The 18,368-nt window shown below is 46.5% G+C and overlaps 1 pseudogene; it reads left to right on the forward strand.

Moving 5' to 3' along the window:
• The window catches only part of LOC147728909 (uncharacterized), a 69,279-nt pseudogene extending 51,297 nt beyond the window's left edge, over positions 1–17,982 (forward strand).
• Positions 17,983–18,368: the final 386 nt, after the last annotated feature.

The raw sequence follows: 18,368 nt of genomic DNA on the forward strand, positions 1-18,368 counted from the left end.
CTCGTCCTCTCTACAGGGTCACCCCAGAATTCTGCCTTCCATTGCTGAACCTGTATTTGTTAGCTTTTAGGACTTTGTGCACTTTTTTCCTGCTAACCAGTGGTAACGTGATTCTGCTCTCTTCCTTAAACATGGTAAAATTGGCATACACCTGATTGGCATGTTTAATTCACCTGTAAACCCCTATTATATGGTACTATAAGTAGCCAGAGCCTGTAAATTAAATGATACCAGTGGGTTGTAGTACTCATTGTACCACCCACTAAAGTAACCTTGTAAAACATGTCTCAGGCCTATCACTGCGGTCTGTAATGTGGGTTTAAACTGCTATTTGGACCTGAAAATTAAACCTTTTGCCACGTCTACAGCTTCCTTTTTAATAGTTATAAGGCACCCCTAAGGTAAGCCTTAACCGCTCACAGGGCAGGTTGGCTAGTATTTAAAAAGTAAGTTGTGGATTTCCTGGCAGCAAAAAATTCCTAAAGTTGTTTTTCACTGTTGCAAGGCTAACTCTCCTATAGACTAACATTGGGATACCTTATTACACTTAACAGGTTATAACTTCAGGTTCAGACCAGATGGAGATGTACTGTGCGCACACACATTAATTGCAATTTAAAACTCTCTTTAGTTGTAAAGTCAGATTTTAAGTTTCTACTATGAAAATACCACTTTTAGAGGGTTGGCATTTTTCTACCTAATCAATTCAACAATAACCTTGTCCTCTGGGTGAATTATATATCAGTTCATTAATTGCAGAAAGAATATCTTGTGCTTATTTCTTCCCCTATGCTCATTAATCAGGAGGTGTCAAACTGCATGTCACCAAGTATTTTAAAATTTCCAACAATTTTCTCTTTTTATTTTGTGTGTGTGTTTTGTATTTATATAGCGCCTTCTACCCAGAAGTCTCGTAGCACTGTATTCATACAGCTGTGGAACCCTTCCTGGCTTTCCTGTGAGATGTCCACTCCTGGGCCCCCCAAAGGAGAAGCCAGGCATTCAAGCGCTGCTGGGGCCATTTTGGAGATTAAGCAAGCTATTGCCCAGAGTCACAGAGTGGGACCCATGATTAGACTAGGCACTGAGGCGAGAATTATCAGGTCCGGGGAGATTGAGTCCAAGAGCCGCTGAGGTGGGAATTGAACCCTGGTCCCGGGCCAGACCTCTGCATTAGGGCCTGCCGCTCTAACTGTTGAGCCACGCTTCTCCACTAACAAAGAGAGTTTTGAATGTGAATAACCATTCCAAATGACAGTCAAAGGAAAAAATGTATAAATCACAAGTAGTTTCACACATCAACTAGTGAAAAAATGTGAAGGACAAAAATGACCCCTCACGGGCGTACCACCTTCGGGGTAACTGGCAGGTACTCACCAGATTATGCCCCTTTTCTCATCACAGGCAGTCATTTTATTGTCCAGGAAAAACAAAAGTGAAAAAAGTGTCAGAATCAAAAGATTATGTAAAGTGTGTGAAGTGCAGGGGAGCGATAGGTACTCTCACTCCACCAGTGACAAAGTGATTAAAATAAAACAGGCACACCTCTCACAACACTTTATTCTATTTTTTAGGGTGTGATCTGTCGAATTAAAAAGGGAAAGGTAGCTATCATTGCATACCAATACCTATTGCCAACATGTTTCTCTGCCTGCAGTAATTTCCGGCAGATTTTTCAGGGCTGGTAACTTTGTCACACCACCTGTGTTGGACACTACATTCCCTTTAGACTGTCACAATGGAACAAAAAAGAAAACACATATAGTGAGGATTCCCAAACGTTCTCTCTCCAGACTGGTAATGCACACTATTCATTTTTTATTTTTTACTAATTACCCTCTGTCAGCTCTCATCTCTCATACCAGCTACAGGGTGAAAATGTATACTCCTCCCTCATGTGAGTCTTCTTAAAAATGGCACCGCAATATTGTTATCAATCTACAAATATAAAATGGCCATATCAACACCATCGTATCCAACATATCACCCATGATTTTAGCTTTTATAGCGTGCCCCCTCAAAAAAACCTTATTGAGGAAATCATGTGCCTCATATCTAATAGTGCGTTAATGTCGCCGCATCATTTGTAATCTGCCGTGTACAAATAAATGGCCAACCACCTTCGTCACCAAGTCAATTTCGGTGCGGCCATCAAGAACTCGAAATCTCTAAGGAATGTCGTATCTTGCCCAACGTCTTGATTTACTTGTAACACAAAAAACGGGAAAAACTTTGATAACATCTTTCTCATCTCTATCACCCCGCACCCCCCCTCCTCACCGTCTACCGCATTACGGGGATCGTTTTCTCGTCCTCAGTATCTCTGCGTTCTCTGGGGTTCTGTTTTACCTGCGGCGACGTACAGGCGCTGGGTCCCATGATCCACGCCAGGAAAAACGTCGTCGGCCATCTTAGATTGGGCGATTTGTTTACTTCGAGTAGAAGGGATCATGGGATAGGATAAGGATTATGTTGTTTACCGGAGTTTTACACTTTGCACATAAAATATTATGGCAAAAACAAAAAACACACAAACAACAAACAAAAACGCCAATCCCCATCCTCAGGTCCCTTTATGAGCCCAATGATAGTCTCCACACAAAACTGCATAAGATAAGGTATTCTTAGCCTGATGTTATCCTGAATTATATCCGCCATCAAGAGATTCAGGAAAAACGGTAGATAGTTACTCAAATTTTTCTTCTAAAATTGCAGATCCCTGCTAAAAAACTCTATTAAGAGTTGCTGTCCCTAAATCCAGAAATTCTTAATCAAAGGTTGATATCCACTCATACACGTCACAGTTCTCTGTATTAATGGAAAATGCCATCATCACACTCCGACGTGATGTTCATATTGCCATATGATGAAGTACCCCTCATAATAGAGTAGTTTTAAAAAACAACTCTGGTCAGACGTCAAGGAGCAACCATCTAGGTCAAAACTCATTTGACCCTGTCCCATTCAATAATTTCATTTAAGCCTATATGGTCGCTTTTTTCTTAATATATCCATCGTGCTTCTTTAGAAAGAAGTACGTATTCAATGTTCTGTATAGTGTCCTTAACTCTCTCGAGGACCACCCCCGTGAATGTATGTTTCTCTGTGAAGCAGTGCTGTACAAGCTTAGTGGAGAGTTTACTTGACCTAATGGTACTGAGGTGTTCTTGCACCCTCAACTATAACACATACGATTACGGGGGACCCTAGGGCTAGTTTAATGACCATGCTCTGGATACACGCCCTTTTGAACCTTCACAACAACAAGGGTACCAGAGGGTCAAAGTAATAACAAAGGATACTCGGATAATGGCTGAGAATTAGTACCACTAGCTATACCACAACTCTTCTTTATAGGATAAAAGTGAGCCAATCAAGTGTATGGTCTTGAACACCCATCAGTCACCACTCGGAACAGCCCTTCATCATTTGGGGTTCTGGGGACCCGCACACCAAATTGCCTGATCTCAACCAGGAAAGGGCCTAATAGATGATAAACGGTCCCTCCTGTGGGCAGCGTGGGGTCACCTCTTGTCAGAAAAAGTTGGTTATATATATATATGTGTGGAGTGGCTGATGGGGTAACAGAAAATGTGCAGTGCAGAGAAAATGTGATACCAAAAAATGAGAGTGAAGTAGGTAAAATTGGTTTAGGAAGCAAAAAACTAATTTAATTGGATATAGCTTCCAATGCCAACATTAAAAATAGCCAAGACAGAGAAAATTTATAAACTGTCTAGTAGTGGAACGTGGTCAACATGTTTCAGCAAATAGCGGCCATGTGGCCTTGCTTTCTTCAGGACCTTGTCAAAACGACTGCTGCTACTGCAAACAGAACCAAAGTGTAAACAAACATAAAGAAATAGTGTTCTAAAAAAGTGAAACAATTCAGATACTGGTATACAAGTCACCTGGACCTCCTAGGTGTACTCTTCCGTATCTTCTTACAGATTCGGTTGTTCACTATAAGAGTCAAAAGAATAGCATGAGTATATCACACACAACCTGTCTCTAAACATCCTTGTCCACATTATCATGAGTAATCTTCATCATTAATGAGGCCTGTAAGGAAGATAAGGCCGATTGCACTGTATATACTAGTGTCTCCTAATGTTTATAGAACTTGAAGGTTTTCAAATTTCATATAGTACATCTTACCCGATGTGTAAGATGTGAAGACCTCACCCCACCTGGCTGCGGCTCAGGACATAAGTGAAGCACCGCTCTGTTGAGGTGAATAAATACAAAAATGAATCACCCACCACAAGCATGTTCCAACACAGCATAGAGTTCACTCATTCTCATAGTCTCCGTTTACAGATGGTGGAAATCACTAACTTCTGTTCAGTATGTAAAAAATGCACATTACGAGGTCCTGATCCCAAAAGGGTCCTTATTGTACATTTCCTACAATGATACTTCGATGATTGTATAAGCAAGCTTTTCTACAACTGAGGTCCGTTATTAAGATCACATGACCCTCCTCGTTTGTATGAACTAGCCCGATAGGAAGAGCGATATTGTTCTACCTTTATCGGTTCTTCGAGGAATACCTTGAGTTAGCTAAAATGATTCTTCCAACTCTAATGATCACATAGTGTGCCTGAAAGCACCCGAGCACTTGTACTAATGCGTCATAACACCAATAGGACGAGCAATGTTGTCATAGCTCAACCGATCTTACACAGGCACCATAAGTTCACCAAACCCCTCTAGTCTCCCTACGATGATTATGATGTGCCAACAGCACCTACGCATTTGTACTAACGCGCTAGAATATCAAACATAGGCCTACCTCTCAGTCGGTACTCCAACGCGGCATCTGTGCCATCTGGGGAGGTAACGCCGGCTTGCTGGAGGTGAGTTTAAGTTAGTCTGCCCCAGATAGGCAGAGTACACCACGTGGTAAACGACCGAGCCTCGCCATAGGTCGTATCTATGCCGGAAATGTACAGAGTACTGTGATTGGTTGGGCACTCGATACATTGTCCAATCATATCCCGGTGGCTCGTGGTCATGGTGAAATTAATAAACAAAGACCGGCGAGGTTCCAAAACGGACCCGACTAGACTACGGAGTGATGTGGGCCCCTTTATTACTGTGAATATTAACAATATATAGCCTTGGTTCACCATACAGGAGCATTTGTTGCCCCCTAGTCAGTAACGCTATATTGAGTATGTAAATGTAAATGTACAGGAATTTATATAGCGCAAATCACCAACCGGTCTCTAAGCGCTTGCTTAGGGAACCCGTCCCGGTACTCCCCTGTGAGATAACCCCGGCAAGGTATCCGCAAGGTGAAAGCCAGGCATACCGCCGCGAGGGGCCGTTGTGGAGATTAAGCAAGCTATTGACCAGAGTCGCAGAGTGTGAACCCGTGAATCGAGTAGGCACCGGAGCGAGAATTGTCGAGTCCATGGACATTTTAGGACTCAAGACCCCACCGAGCCGGGAATTGAACCCTGGTCCCGGGCTGACCTCTGCTTCCAGGTCTGCCTCCTCTAACCAGTGAGCCACACTTCTCCACATGTAGAGTATGTAAAGTATAATACTCCTGATGAAAAACCAACAGGTTACAGTGACTGGAGGAATAATAATCACGACCCTATGGGTCATATAGACAGAACACTAGCAAATCTGGATGACATACCGTCAGCTGGCAGAGTCCTGTCTTCACAGAGAGGACCAGGGTATGTCGTCATTGAGCCCTCTACGGTCAGTGCCAAGTTTCAGCACCCATTTCTGTTCCTTCACTAACAGAAAATTACTCACATTGGCCACATGTGATGGAATAAACGTTTTCCCTAGAACCGTCCATTGGAAAGAAGTGGGTGAGTGATTTAAGTTGATGAAATGGGTAGTGAGTTTTGTAGCCTGCCGTTTGCAGTTGATGGTACTCCTGTGTTCGGACAGCCTCACCTTGATTTTACGGGTTGTCATCCCCACGTATCTGAGTCCGCAGGGGCAGGTGATCAGATAAATCAGTTTATCACTGTTACAATTGGTGAGTTTTGTCTGTCTCCAGGGCCTAGATGTGCCGATGTCTATTTCAGTGGTTTTAGATGTCTTTGCACACGATTGACAGGTACCACATGGATGGTGGCCAGACACTGGAGGCAGGTCCCACAAGGTGCCTACCAACCTGGGTGCTTCTTCTCGCGGTCTGGTGTGGACTATCCTGTCCCTTAGATAAGGTCCTCTTTTAAAGGCAAACAGCGGTTGTTGAATGGACTGAGGTCCCGAGTTTAAAATAGGCCAACGTCTCTTCACAGCTTTTTTGATGTTATTGGATAATGTACCAAAGGTATGTACAAACGTGAGCCTTTCCAAGGGTTCCTTTGGAGGGGAGGGTTCTTGCACCCTCACCTTGATCTTTCGCGAGGTAAGCCCGATATACTGAAGGCCACATTCACATTCTAGGCTGTACACAACATTAGTGGTGTTGCAGTTGCTAAAATGATTTAGGAACCACCAGAGGACAGAGTCACACTAGTTGTTTTCTTTGTTAACGGACACACCGAACACCCTCCGAAAGGTAAATGCCCATTAGTGACAGTGGTGTCATTCTTCTGTCCTGTCCTCGGTTCGCGGGTATGTACAAGTTAAGTTACTAGCCTGCTTGAAAGCAAACCTAGGTGGTGGCATTCTAAAGTCCTTACTGGATAATAATGACCAATGTTTGCGGATCGATTGTCTAATCTTGGTCGCCATTGGGTCGAAAGTCATGACCACAGGGACAACATCATCTTTTGTCTTCACATTCTTCTTAAGAAGAGCGCTGCGTGGTGTACTGAGGGCTTTCTTCTTGACCTGTTTGACCAATCTTAACGGATAGTTGTGATGTTGCAACTTCCTAGCCAAATCCTGCGATTGTTCAAGATATGTCTCAGTGGTGGAGCAATTCCTTCTATACCGAAGGAACACATTAATTTTTGGTCGCCAAAGGGAGATTAAATAATTTGCCCACAATCACTTGACGCTCCAGCGAGACCTGCTCATCACAGTGACAGTGACAGCCTGCGTCAACTGCCAATGCAAATCTCAAGCAACGACCGGCACTTCACAATACAGAGTGTCTATCCGCGACCCCTGACCTGCTCCTTTTGCGGACCTCCTTGTGCCCTGCAAACACAAACAGCAGCTAATTCGAACAGACTTAAGAAAGAAACTCTTCAGCTGGAGGAACTTGATCCCTGTATCCAACCCCTGCTCCATTGTGGTCGGCCTAAAATTGTGCTCCATGATGACAGTTTAGAGTGCTCCATACTCCTAATCCATGTTTATGAGTATAGAGCATTTTTTTTAAATTGTTGTCTTGGAGCTGGACCACAAAGACTGATTATGGCTTTGAACTAAACGGTTTGAGATATGAAACCTCAATCAATCAATCACAGCATTTGTAAAGCGCGCTACTCACCCGGGAGGGTCTCAAGGCGCTGGGGGAGAGGGGTATGTTACTGCTCGAACAGCCAGGTCTTGAGCTGCTTCCTGAAGGAGAGATGGTCTTGGGTTCGCCGAAGGTGGGTGGGGAGGGAGTTCCAAGTCTTCGCTGCCAGGTAGGAGAAGGATCTTCCTCCGGCAGTGGCTCTGCGGATGCGTGGTATGGTTACAAGGGCGTGGCTGGTCGATCGTAGCTGGCGGGTGGGCGTGTAGAAGGTCATGCGGTCGTTGAGGTACTTGGGGCCCAGGTCATGGAGAGCCTTGTGTGCGTGGGTGAGGATTCTGAACGTGATTCTCTTGCTGACGGGGAGCCAGTGCAGGTCACTCAGGTGTCCGGTGATGTGGCTGTGTCGGGGGATGTCCAGGATGAGTCGTGTGGAGGCGTTCTGGATGCGTTGGAGTCTTTTTTGAAGTTTGGCTGTGGTTCCGGCGTAGAGGGTGTTCCCGTAGTCTAGTCGGCTGGTGACGAGTGCCTGGGTGACGGTCTTCCTGGTTTCAGTGGGGATCCATCTGAAGATCTTGCGGAGCATGCGCAGGGTGTTGAAGCACGAAGATGATACGGCATTGACTTGTCTGGTCATCGACAGGGAGGAGTCCAGGATGAAGCCCAGGTTGCGTGCGTGGTCCGTTGGCTTGGGAGCGGTGCCCAGGGCCGGAGGCCACCAGGAGTCGTTCCAGGCGGAGGGTGATGATCCCAGGATGAGGACTTCCGTCTTGTCTGAGTTCAGTTTAAGGCGGCTGTTCCTCATCCAGTCGGCTACGTCTTTCATCCCTTCGTGTAGGTTGGCTCTGGCGGTGGTGGGGGTCGTTGGTGAGGGAGAGGATCAGCTGGGTGTCGTCGGCGTAGGAGATGATGTTGAGGTTGTGTTGGCATGCGATGGCTGCGAGGGGGCTCATGTAGACGTTGAAGAGGGTTGGACTGAGTGAAGATCCTTGTGGTACGCCGCAGATGACTTTGGTGGCCTCGGATCTGAACGGGGGGAGGCAGACTCTCTGGGTTCTTCCGGCGAGGAACGAGATGATCCACTCCAGTGCTTTCTCTCGGATTCCGATGTTGCTGAGGCGCTCCACTAGGGTGCGGTGGCAGACAGTGTCGAACACCGCAGAGAGGTCCAGGAGGATGAGGGCCGCTGTTTCCCCGTTGTTGATCAGGGTTCTGATGTCGTCGGTGGCTGCGATTAGGGCGGTATCGGTGCTGTGGTTGGCCCGAAACCCGGACTGCGAGGGGTCGTGGGATCCGTTCGTCTCGAGGAAGGCGGCAAGCTGTCTGTTGACGGTCTTCTCGATGACTTTGGCCGGAAAAGGAAGTAGCGAGATGGGACGGTAGTTCTTGAGGTCGGTGCAGTCCGCCGTTGGTTTCTTCAGGAGGGCGGTCAGCTCGGCGTGCTTCCAGCTCTCCGGGAAGGTGGCGGTGTGGAAGGAGGAGTTGATGATGTCCCAGAGATGGGGTGCGATAATGGCGTCGACTTTGTTGAAGACGTGGTGTGGGCAGGGGTCGGTGGGTGATCCGGAGTGGATGGAGTTCATCGTGCGGGTGGTGTCTTCGGTGCTGATCGGGGTCCAGTTGCAGAGGGTGGTGGTGGCGGGAGTTGGTTCGGTGGTAGGGTGCGTGGTCTGTGCGTCGAAGCTGTTGTGTATGTCAGCGATCTTGCGGGGGAAGAACGAGGCGAGTGAGTTGCAGAGGTCTTGCGAGGGGGTGATGTCGTTGTTTCCGGCGCTGGGGTTGGAGAACTCTTTGACAATGCTGAAGAGTTCCTTGCTGTCGTGGGTGTTGTTGTCCTGTCGTTCTTTGAGTGCTGACTTCTTGGTGGCGCGGATGAGCTGATGGTGTTTGCTGGTGGCGTGCTTGAGGGCGGTCCTGTTGTCTGTGGTCTGGTCGAGCCGCCAGGCTTTCTCGAGGGTGCGGCAGTTCTTCTTGGATTCCTTGAGTACGTCGGTGAACCAGGGGGTTTTCTTGCTGCCGGGTCTGCTGGGAGGGTTCTTTAGTGGTGCGAGGTCATCGGCGCAGGCGGTCAGCCACTTGGTGAGGTTGCTGGCTGCTTCGTTGGGGTCCGTTGTGCTGGTGGGAGTGTTCTGGCTGAGGGAGGCGGTGAGCTGCTCGGCGGTGATCTTGCTCCAGCTCCGGCGGGGAACCTGTTGCGGGTGGTGGTGGTCGTAGTTCTTCTGAAGCTGAAGTGGACGCAGCTGTGGTCGGTCCAGTGGAGTTCGGTGGCGTGGGTGAAGGAGATGTGCTTGCTGGATAAGAAGACGGGGTCAAGCGTGTGGCCGGCGTAGTGTGTGGGGGTGTTCACCAGTTGCTTGAGTCCGAGGTTGGCGAGGTTATCTAGCAGGGCGGTGGTGTTTCTGTCGTTGTTGTTCTCCAGGTGGAAGTTGAGGTCCCCTAGGAGGATGTAGTCGGCGGAGGGAAGGGCGTGCGAGCTGATGAAGTCTGCGATGTCTTCGCTGAATTGTGTGCGTGGTCCCAGGGGTCTGTAGATGAGGGTGCCTCGGAGGGTGGTCTTGGGGTCAGTGTGTATCTGGAAGTGCAGGTGTTCGGCGGTGGTGAAGGTTTCGTAGGAGTTAGTCGAGATGCGGATGATGTTCTTGTGTACGATGGCGATGCCTCCTCCCGTCTGGTTGACGCGGTCCTTCCGGGTGATCTTGTATCCGTCCGGGATGGCTATGGCGATGTCGGGTGCTGAGGAGGCGTTCATCCAGATTTCGGTGAGGAAGGCGACGTCCCGTGCTGTTGCGTCGAGCAGGTCCCAGAGTTCCACGGCGTGCCTGTGGACGGAGCGGGTGTTGAGCAGGATGCACTTCAGGTGGTTGCTGCTGGTGCTCGACTTGGCGGGGATGGTGCAGGTCCGGTAGCAGGTGAATCGGCAGGCTTGGCAGGCGAAGGGTCCGTGGGTGCATCTCGGGGTGGCTCGGTAGCAGGCAGGGTTCCGGCCGGCATTGAGTGCGTTGAGAGTGGCGGCATCGTAGGTCCGTCGGGTAGTCTTGCATCGGCGGGGGCCAGGGGTCCTGGCGCTGGGCGCGGTCCAGGCGTGGACGGGCGCAGACGGGCTTGCCTTTGGCGCGCCTTCGGCGCACAATCGGCGTGCCCGCTGCGCGTCATGAGTAAGGAGCCGGGATGGAGGGTCAGCTGGGTGGCAGGAGCGGGCGGCGAATGGGCAGGAGGGGGGCGGGGCCGCAGGGAAGCAGCAGCGGCAAAGTGGTGAGTCGTCCGACGGCAGGATGCAGGATGCAGGAAAAACGAGGCAGAGAGCAGCGGTGCGTGGGGGCGACCTCGCATGGAGTACAGGCTCAGCGGTCGCTGAGCCTGGTGACTTTCTCCTCAAATTTGGACTCTATGCAATTTGAAATGGAGTTTTGAAATGAACTATGACATTTTGGTGAAAGCGCTTTCTGGGATCAATTTCAATTTATAGACTGATGCAATTTCCAAAGAGAAGATCAACGCACAGTTATACTGCTGGCATAACTCTATAAGAACATTGTGTATGGCATATGAGGACACGGAACTAATGTATTTTAAGATTTTGAATCCCCATAACAGAGCAATGGGATTTCATTTTTGAACCTTACAAACTGTTCACCATAAATAGGCCTTTTTCGATTCCTAAAGGATGAATAAAGTGAAAAACGTGGAGATTTTCTTAGAAGCTTATTGTTTGGGGACAGAGTGCAGTGAAAGGCAGAGTTATTCAAGAGTTTAACAAACGAAATTATGTTTTAACATGATTTCCTCGTTACCACGACTTTTGCTAGCGCTCCTTCATTTGATCAACAAGGATGGAAGGCAGTGTATCTGCATGGTAGCGCAGATGAATGAGATGTGTTGAGTTTTTAAGATATTGTTTTACCCCTACTAAGTACCCACGAAATGTATCTGATCAAATCTCCATTCCTGTTATCTTATGTTTCTTTTTTCGCCCTGTTGAATCCGTCACTGGTCCTAATGTATATATTCATGTCATGCCATGTACCTTTTAGCTTTGCAATTTCAAGTCATTTTTCTGGACAAAATGAATATATAATTACTTTCAGGTGCTGATACCCTTATAGAAGTGTTTTAACGTACTATATGAAAAGCCAAATTAATTAAAACAAACCCCAGCTCCATTCTGGCTACCCGTATCCACTGTGCACTGTTTGCCATGGGATTCATTTGTAAAAACAAAAGTAGTATGAAGTTTTCTTAAGATGACAACCAGTCCTTTACAAAACTATGCAAATCACCTAAAATATGAACAACTAGATACATGTAATCAAATGCAGAGATTTATTGGGCAAATAAACAAATTGGCTAGAACGTAGGCCAGGGCTACATACCGAAAGTGAGAGTCAAACTGTCCAGTCTCTTCATTGGACAGCATTCCCAAGAAGTGGGGAACAACTGGTTTCCAGTCGTAAGATATTCACTCCGTGTGTTCTGCTGCGACCCCTGTTCTCTTGGGCAGGACTGTGTTTGTACAGTAGCAAGCAGGCTTCAGTATAACAGAAATGTTAATTCTCCTTAAAAACCACTTCAAACATTTACCTGATTGTTCAGCCTGTCAAAGAAACTCGGTGCATTCCTGTAATTAATTAAAATTCCAATACAATAGTCCGACAACATTAAGGATCCTAAGAAAGTGGGCTCCCTCTGTCCATCGTGCGCTTTCGAGAACCAATTCAATATTACCAGCATGGTTATTTGACCAGCATACGCCATTTCGCTGCCCTTTGTCAACAGAATAAATTCAGATTAGAGAGCCTGGCACTGAGATGGTCACTACCAGTTTGGCGCACGAAGGTCACGAGACAGAGGGCTCTCTCCAGGAGGAACCAGTGGGCATTTAGTAATTCAGTGGCAATGAAAGCTAAGAGCCGGATATGCCCCCTGCTCTCCAGCATATGCTAATGCAGGCAGGCACGTGAAGCTCACCCATGACGCATGCTCACAATGCCTGAGTTCCGTGGGCTGATGGGCCACTAGGAAGGGAGGCAGAAACAGAGCGACGAGTTTTCACGTCCTAAACATTACAGAGCTATTCACCACCAAAACATTTTAAAAGCCCTGAAGCCTCAAATGATTCCACCAAAACTCACCTGGACAAGCAAATAAAAAAGGAAAACAAGTGCTTTAATCCGGGAAGGAAGCCGTTTTCACGCGGTGCGGTACGAAGAAGGTACGAAGAAGGATGGTGCAGGGAACATAGTACTTTATCAAGAGTCACCCCTGTTGGAGCAATCGTTTCTCTGTCCATCTCCCTTTGAGCTTTAGACTATATAGCATCTAAAGAGGACTGACCATAGACGTTTTGCCAAATTCTTGAAGATGATTGTTCTTTAGACTACTTGTTTGCGCATTACACAATAATTATGTGGCATCCCAGCGCTATTAATTAAGAAATCCTTTGAGACGTTGAGTTACAAAGAAATTATCTACCCAGTAAGACGACTATCCATACTTAAAAGAATTCTGCCTGAAGAAGTCCCTTTAGGACGAAACGCGTCGGCTGCGAACACCCGTGTTTTGATTATACACCCTTTTGGAATAAAAAAGAAAATCACATCTAAGAAAATCTACGTCTGTGATTATTAGCATTGTAGTTTTAGAATTGTGTGGTGCACCTTTGCATTTATGTATTGCATCCTTTCTGCTGTACCTGGTTTACTTTTCAAATGTAAGTCCTCACCGGAACCGCACAATAGGCATCTCGTAGGATTTCAAAGTGGACAGGGTTTGACTTGTGTTCAAACAGAGCCTTCTAGGGCCATCCTATTAAAAGAAAAACACCCTCTCTTTCCCTGACCGTGCGTCACCAATAATCACTTTCTATAAAGAATCTAGAGAGTTCCTTTGTTTGCCGACGTCTGCTTGGGTTTTAAGATATATTGTGACATCATTCACCTGATGGACCCTTTATGCACTGGTCGGCACAATGCTGACTTAAAATCTCGTAAATATTTAGATTCTTAATTTGGCCGACCTTACTTCACAAATTACCCCGTGACAAGGGTACTTGCGTGGCCTGAATGGCTGCCATAGAAATGATCACGCTTGTACAGGTTCCGCCTACATCCCATAACATATTTATTACACCATATTATAAATCTTGATCTCCATACTGTCTCTTCCTCGCGAGCTGTAGCGTAGCCACTGGACAGATCCTAGCTTGTGGACACCTGTTGCCTAATTTACAGTCCCTTTAACGTGAAACTGGTCACAAGCCAGACTTGCATTATGGGCGCCCCTATGCTTTTAGAGATAACACTTCAAATATATCATCTGCTTTCTTGAAAGGAAATACTTCCGTAAAAAACATCAAACAGGAAAAGGGAGGACTTTTCTGTCTAAGTATCTTCAGATGGAAAGCACTGTATGCTGCTTGTTCTGGAGGATTTAAGCCTAAGGGGCTGTTTCCGTCAGTCTTCTCATTCCTAGTTTAAGAATGAGGGTTACAGGACCTTTTGAGCTGAGGCATCACTCCAGTTTCTTGACAATATAGGGACCTGGATGCTGTCAGGCCCCCAGCGGGCCCTGTATAGCGCTTGATTCATGCCGGTGGTTGTAGGTGGTGGCACCTTGCACTGGGGGCTGGAAACTATTTTCCATCTTCAGATCCTCATCGCAGAAACTAGGATGTATGAAGTTACAATGCATGCTTTTACCACGCATTCTGTTACAACGCAAGTATTACAACGAAAACCTTTACAACGCATTACACTTGGGGGTGCTGGATAGTGAATAGTTTAATTTACCAGTCCAACTCCAGTCCCCGTGGACACTAGGGAAGGTGTTGGATAGTAAATTAAAACTATTCCTTATCCTAGAGCACCCCCCAGTGTAATGCGTTGTAATGGTTTTCGTTGTAACAGCACTGCGTTGTAAAAGTTGCGTTGTAAAGGTTGTATACCCAGAAACTACTGCGATGAGGAGCGCGGTAAATACAAATCAGTTAGGAGCGCATACCATATAATGATCAAACAAGCGAAAAGGAAGTTTTATACGGCAGCGATAGAAACGGCTAGGAACAAACAAAAAGCAATTTTTAAGATCGTTAACTGCTTTAATAAACCCAAAATATTAGTGCAGGAAATCCCGCCCTCGGAGAGTCTTTGTGATACCATCGCAGATTACTTCGAGGAAAAAGTACAGGGCATTACGAAGGACTTTGCAGTTCCTGTGCTAGAGTCAGAAGAGGGGAGCCATAAGGGGAGCCAAGCGATGGATCAGCTAGCGATTTTCCGGCCAATCAGCATGGAGGAGACACATTGGGCAATATTGGCGGCTAAATCTGGGTCTCCGTTTGACCCTTGCCCCATTTCGCTCCTACATCGGAGTGTGGAAGTAGCTAATCCTGTGATAAATGAAATTGTTAATACCTCACTGGCCACTGCTAATATTCCCACTGAATGGAAACTAGCGGCGGTTAAACCGCTGCAGAAAAAACAAATGCCCGATCCTACCACGCTATCCAACCTCCGACCAATTTCATTGCTCCCCCTATTGTGTAAAATCACAGAATCTTTTGCTAACCAACAGATGACCAAGTTTCTGGAGGACAGTGAGGCTTGCCACTCAAACCAATCAGGTTTCAAAGCACAACACTCTACCGAGTCATCGCTCCTATTTACCACCGATACCATCCGCATGGCGCTGGACCAGGGTAAGAAGGCCGTCTTGATTTTGTTAGACCTGTCGGCAGCCTTCGACACGGTCTCGCATGCCATCCTGATTGACCGGCTAATAACATCTGGCATTACTGGGACAGTCCTGGAATGGATTAAGAACATTCTGAGTGGTAGGAGACAATTGGTTACTTTGGGTGAATTTTGCTCAAAGGAGAAACTACTTACCATGGGAGTGTCGCAAGGGTCCAGTCTGAGCCCGACATTGTTTAATGTCTACACTACCCCTCTGATTAGGCTGATATCATCATTTGGCATCGATGTGGTGGCATATGCCGATGATACTCAACTGATCCTAGTCCTTGATAAAGACACTCAGGACTGGGAAGCTAATCTCAAATGCTGCCTGACGGCTACCTTTGACTGGATGAGGAGAAACCACCTGAAATGTAATACGAGAAAGACTGAGAACATGCCGATGGGCCCACAAAATGACTTTGTCCCCAGGCTATGATGGCCGGAGAAGGCAGAAATCCCGCTTCATACTACCGATTCGGCTCGCAATTTGGGGATCAACTTTGACTCCGACCTGTCCTTCAAGCAACAGGCACTGAAAGTAGCAGGGACATGCCTTGGTATCATCAGGGGGCTAAGGAAGTATTTTGATCTACTTCCGCTGGAGGTTAGAAAAACGGTAACAGTCGCCCTTGTGACATCAAGGATAGATTACTGTAATAGTCTCTCTGCTGGTACTAACAAAGTGGTCACCCATAAACTCCAGATGGTGCAAAATGCAGCAGCCAGACTGGTGCTGAAATGGCCGAAGAGATCATTAAAAACCAGTGCTGCATTAAAAACCTTGCACTGGCTACCAATAATCAAAAGGGTCCTCTTTAAAATACTGGTCATCACCTTTAGAGCTGTTCACTCCTTAGGGCCCAAATACCTACGAAAAAAGTTCACCAGGTATCATCCAACTCGTACCTTGCGTTCCTCAAATGCTAATCTGCTATCTGTTCCAGCTTTCAGACTTAGTACGAGAGGGGGTAAATCCTTACCAGTTCTAGGGTCAAAAGCCTGGAATACTCTTCCTCTGCACCTTCGGGCACTAGAGAGTAAAACTGAATTTCGAAAAGAACTTAAAACCTGGATCTTCAAGCTACAGGACACCATAGCTAGAACTCTAGTGTGAAAGTGGGATTAGTTAACATTAGCAGCCGGACCGTTGTTACATCACTGGGTCATTCTGTTGGCGCCTAGATGCTCCTTGGAGCGACAGTAGCGCAGTATAAAAGACGTCTTACATTTACATTTACGTTTACATTTGGACCCATAGCAAGAGAGAGTAAGGGGAGAAAGGGAGAAAGGAGGAGGAAGAGAAGGAAAGGGAAGCAATGAAAAGGAAGAAAGAGGGGATGAAAACGAACCAGCAAGAGTGAGATAAAGGGACAGGAAGAGTACGGTGGTGGAAGGTAGAGATCCGAGTTAGAATCACCCTGGGGGTAAGCTCGTAAGAAAACTTTGGTCTTCTGCACATCTGTTTTATTTATTTATCCATACAAATTAGGGCCTGGCGCTATACAAATGGATCAAATGGATCAGAAGCCACTCTTCAAAGTAAGAAGAATGCTAGGCGTGACTACAAGAACCAAGGTCCATACTGGGGTGGCTTAGTGGGCAAAAGAAAGATGGATTTAACCCAGATACTTTGACTGGGGGAGAATGTTTGTATTGTCAGCATTCTGTCCATCATTTGGTTGCTGTAAGCCTTTTCGCCCAAAGTGGGATGGGTATGCCCAGACATGGGTCCAATGCTCACTGTGCCACTGGATTCAAGCTAGCCTGGCTGAAGAAGGGTGACATACCCTGAAACCGGTCCAAGGATGCTTGTTTCCGGTCCAGGTAGGACCTGGCCTGGCAGTTCGGTCTGGGCTTAGTGGGCAAAAGAACGATGGATTTAATCCAGATCTTTTGACTGGGTGAGAATGTTTGCATTGTCAGCATTCCATCCATCATTTGTTTGCTGTAACACTTTTCGCCCTAAGTGGGATGGTTATGCCCAGACAATGTTCACTGTGACACCTGATTCAAGCTAGCCTGGCTGAAGAAGGGTGACATACCCTGAAACCGGTCCCTGGATGCTTGTTTTTGGTCCAGGAAGGACCTGGCTTGGCAGTTCGGTCTGGACTGTTCCCATGGGGCAAAACTGATATGGCTGGGTCCAAAATGGGGTCGCGTAGTGGGCAAAAGAACGATGGATTTAACCCAGATCTTTTGACTGGTGGAGAATCTTTCAGTATTCCGTCCACCATTTGTTTGCTGTGACTAAAAGAACCAGCATGCACTAGCCAACAAGATCTGATGAGTTAGTTTAAAATGCTCCCTGTCTGTTAAAATAGCATGGGGTTCAGTGGCAGTCTCAAATCAGCCCCTTCATAGAGTAATACAGAATGAGTATTTTTAAACAAACTTTCAGTTTTAGCCATTTTTCTTTCAAAATGTTGTTTGTTCTTTTAAAAATATCTAAATTATGGGAACATCTATAGTGTTATGTTTCCAATTAACGTCCTTTAAAATTTTATGAAAGGAACATGTCAAGACTACAGTTATACTTCAAGGTAAGCCTTTGAGCCACCTATGTTACTTACCTTAGTTTACATTTTATTTTACATTTATGTATGTACTTTGATGAATTATGGAATGCTCACTCTGAAACTATCTTCATGTACAGCTTTCTTTGATGTACAGCTCACCGACAGGCTGGAGTTGCCATGCAAACCAAAAAAAGATGATAGGAAATGTACAGTATGGGAACATTTTGAAGGAGAAAGTGTGGTAATGTGTGGAACCCTCTCAGGTGAAGTGGAACTGCTGATCATAGTGCCAGTAATTCATATTCTACAATGTAGTAGTAAGGATGGCCCCTTCGACGCCACATAAATGGACCACCTTATTTTTGGCATCTATGGACAAACCTTTAATAGGCCAGACTAGCAGGGCTGGGATGCTGCCCCTAACCGTGGCCTCTGTATTCCTTTCTCCATCCAGGGCAAAGCTGACAGGAGCAATGTAGTCTGTCCTCTGACCTGAGGAAAACTCTATGTACTCAGTTACCATTGCAGTCTTAGTCCACATAGGCCGGGCACACGCATCCACAGGATAGCTCATTGGCCTACAGTTTAAGGAGGGGTCCTGGTTTTATAGGGGTCAGGAAACTGCCACACTTCACATGAGCTGTGCATTGACAGAAACAGAGAAAACATTGCTGGATTTTGATTGCCATGGAGGCAGGTGGACAGTGGCCTTACATAAATTTAGGAGAAGAG

Source organism: Lissotriton vulgaris, chromosome 3_1 (genome assembly GCF_964263255.1).
Source record: "Lissotriton vulgaris chromosome 3_1, aLisVul1.2, whole genome shotgun sequence".
NCBI classification, from domain to species: Eukaryota; Metazoa; Chordata; class Amphibia; order Caudata; family Salamandridae; genus Lissotriton; species Lissotriton vulgaris.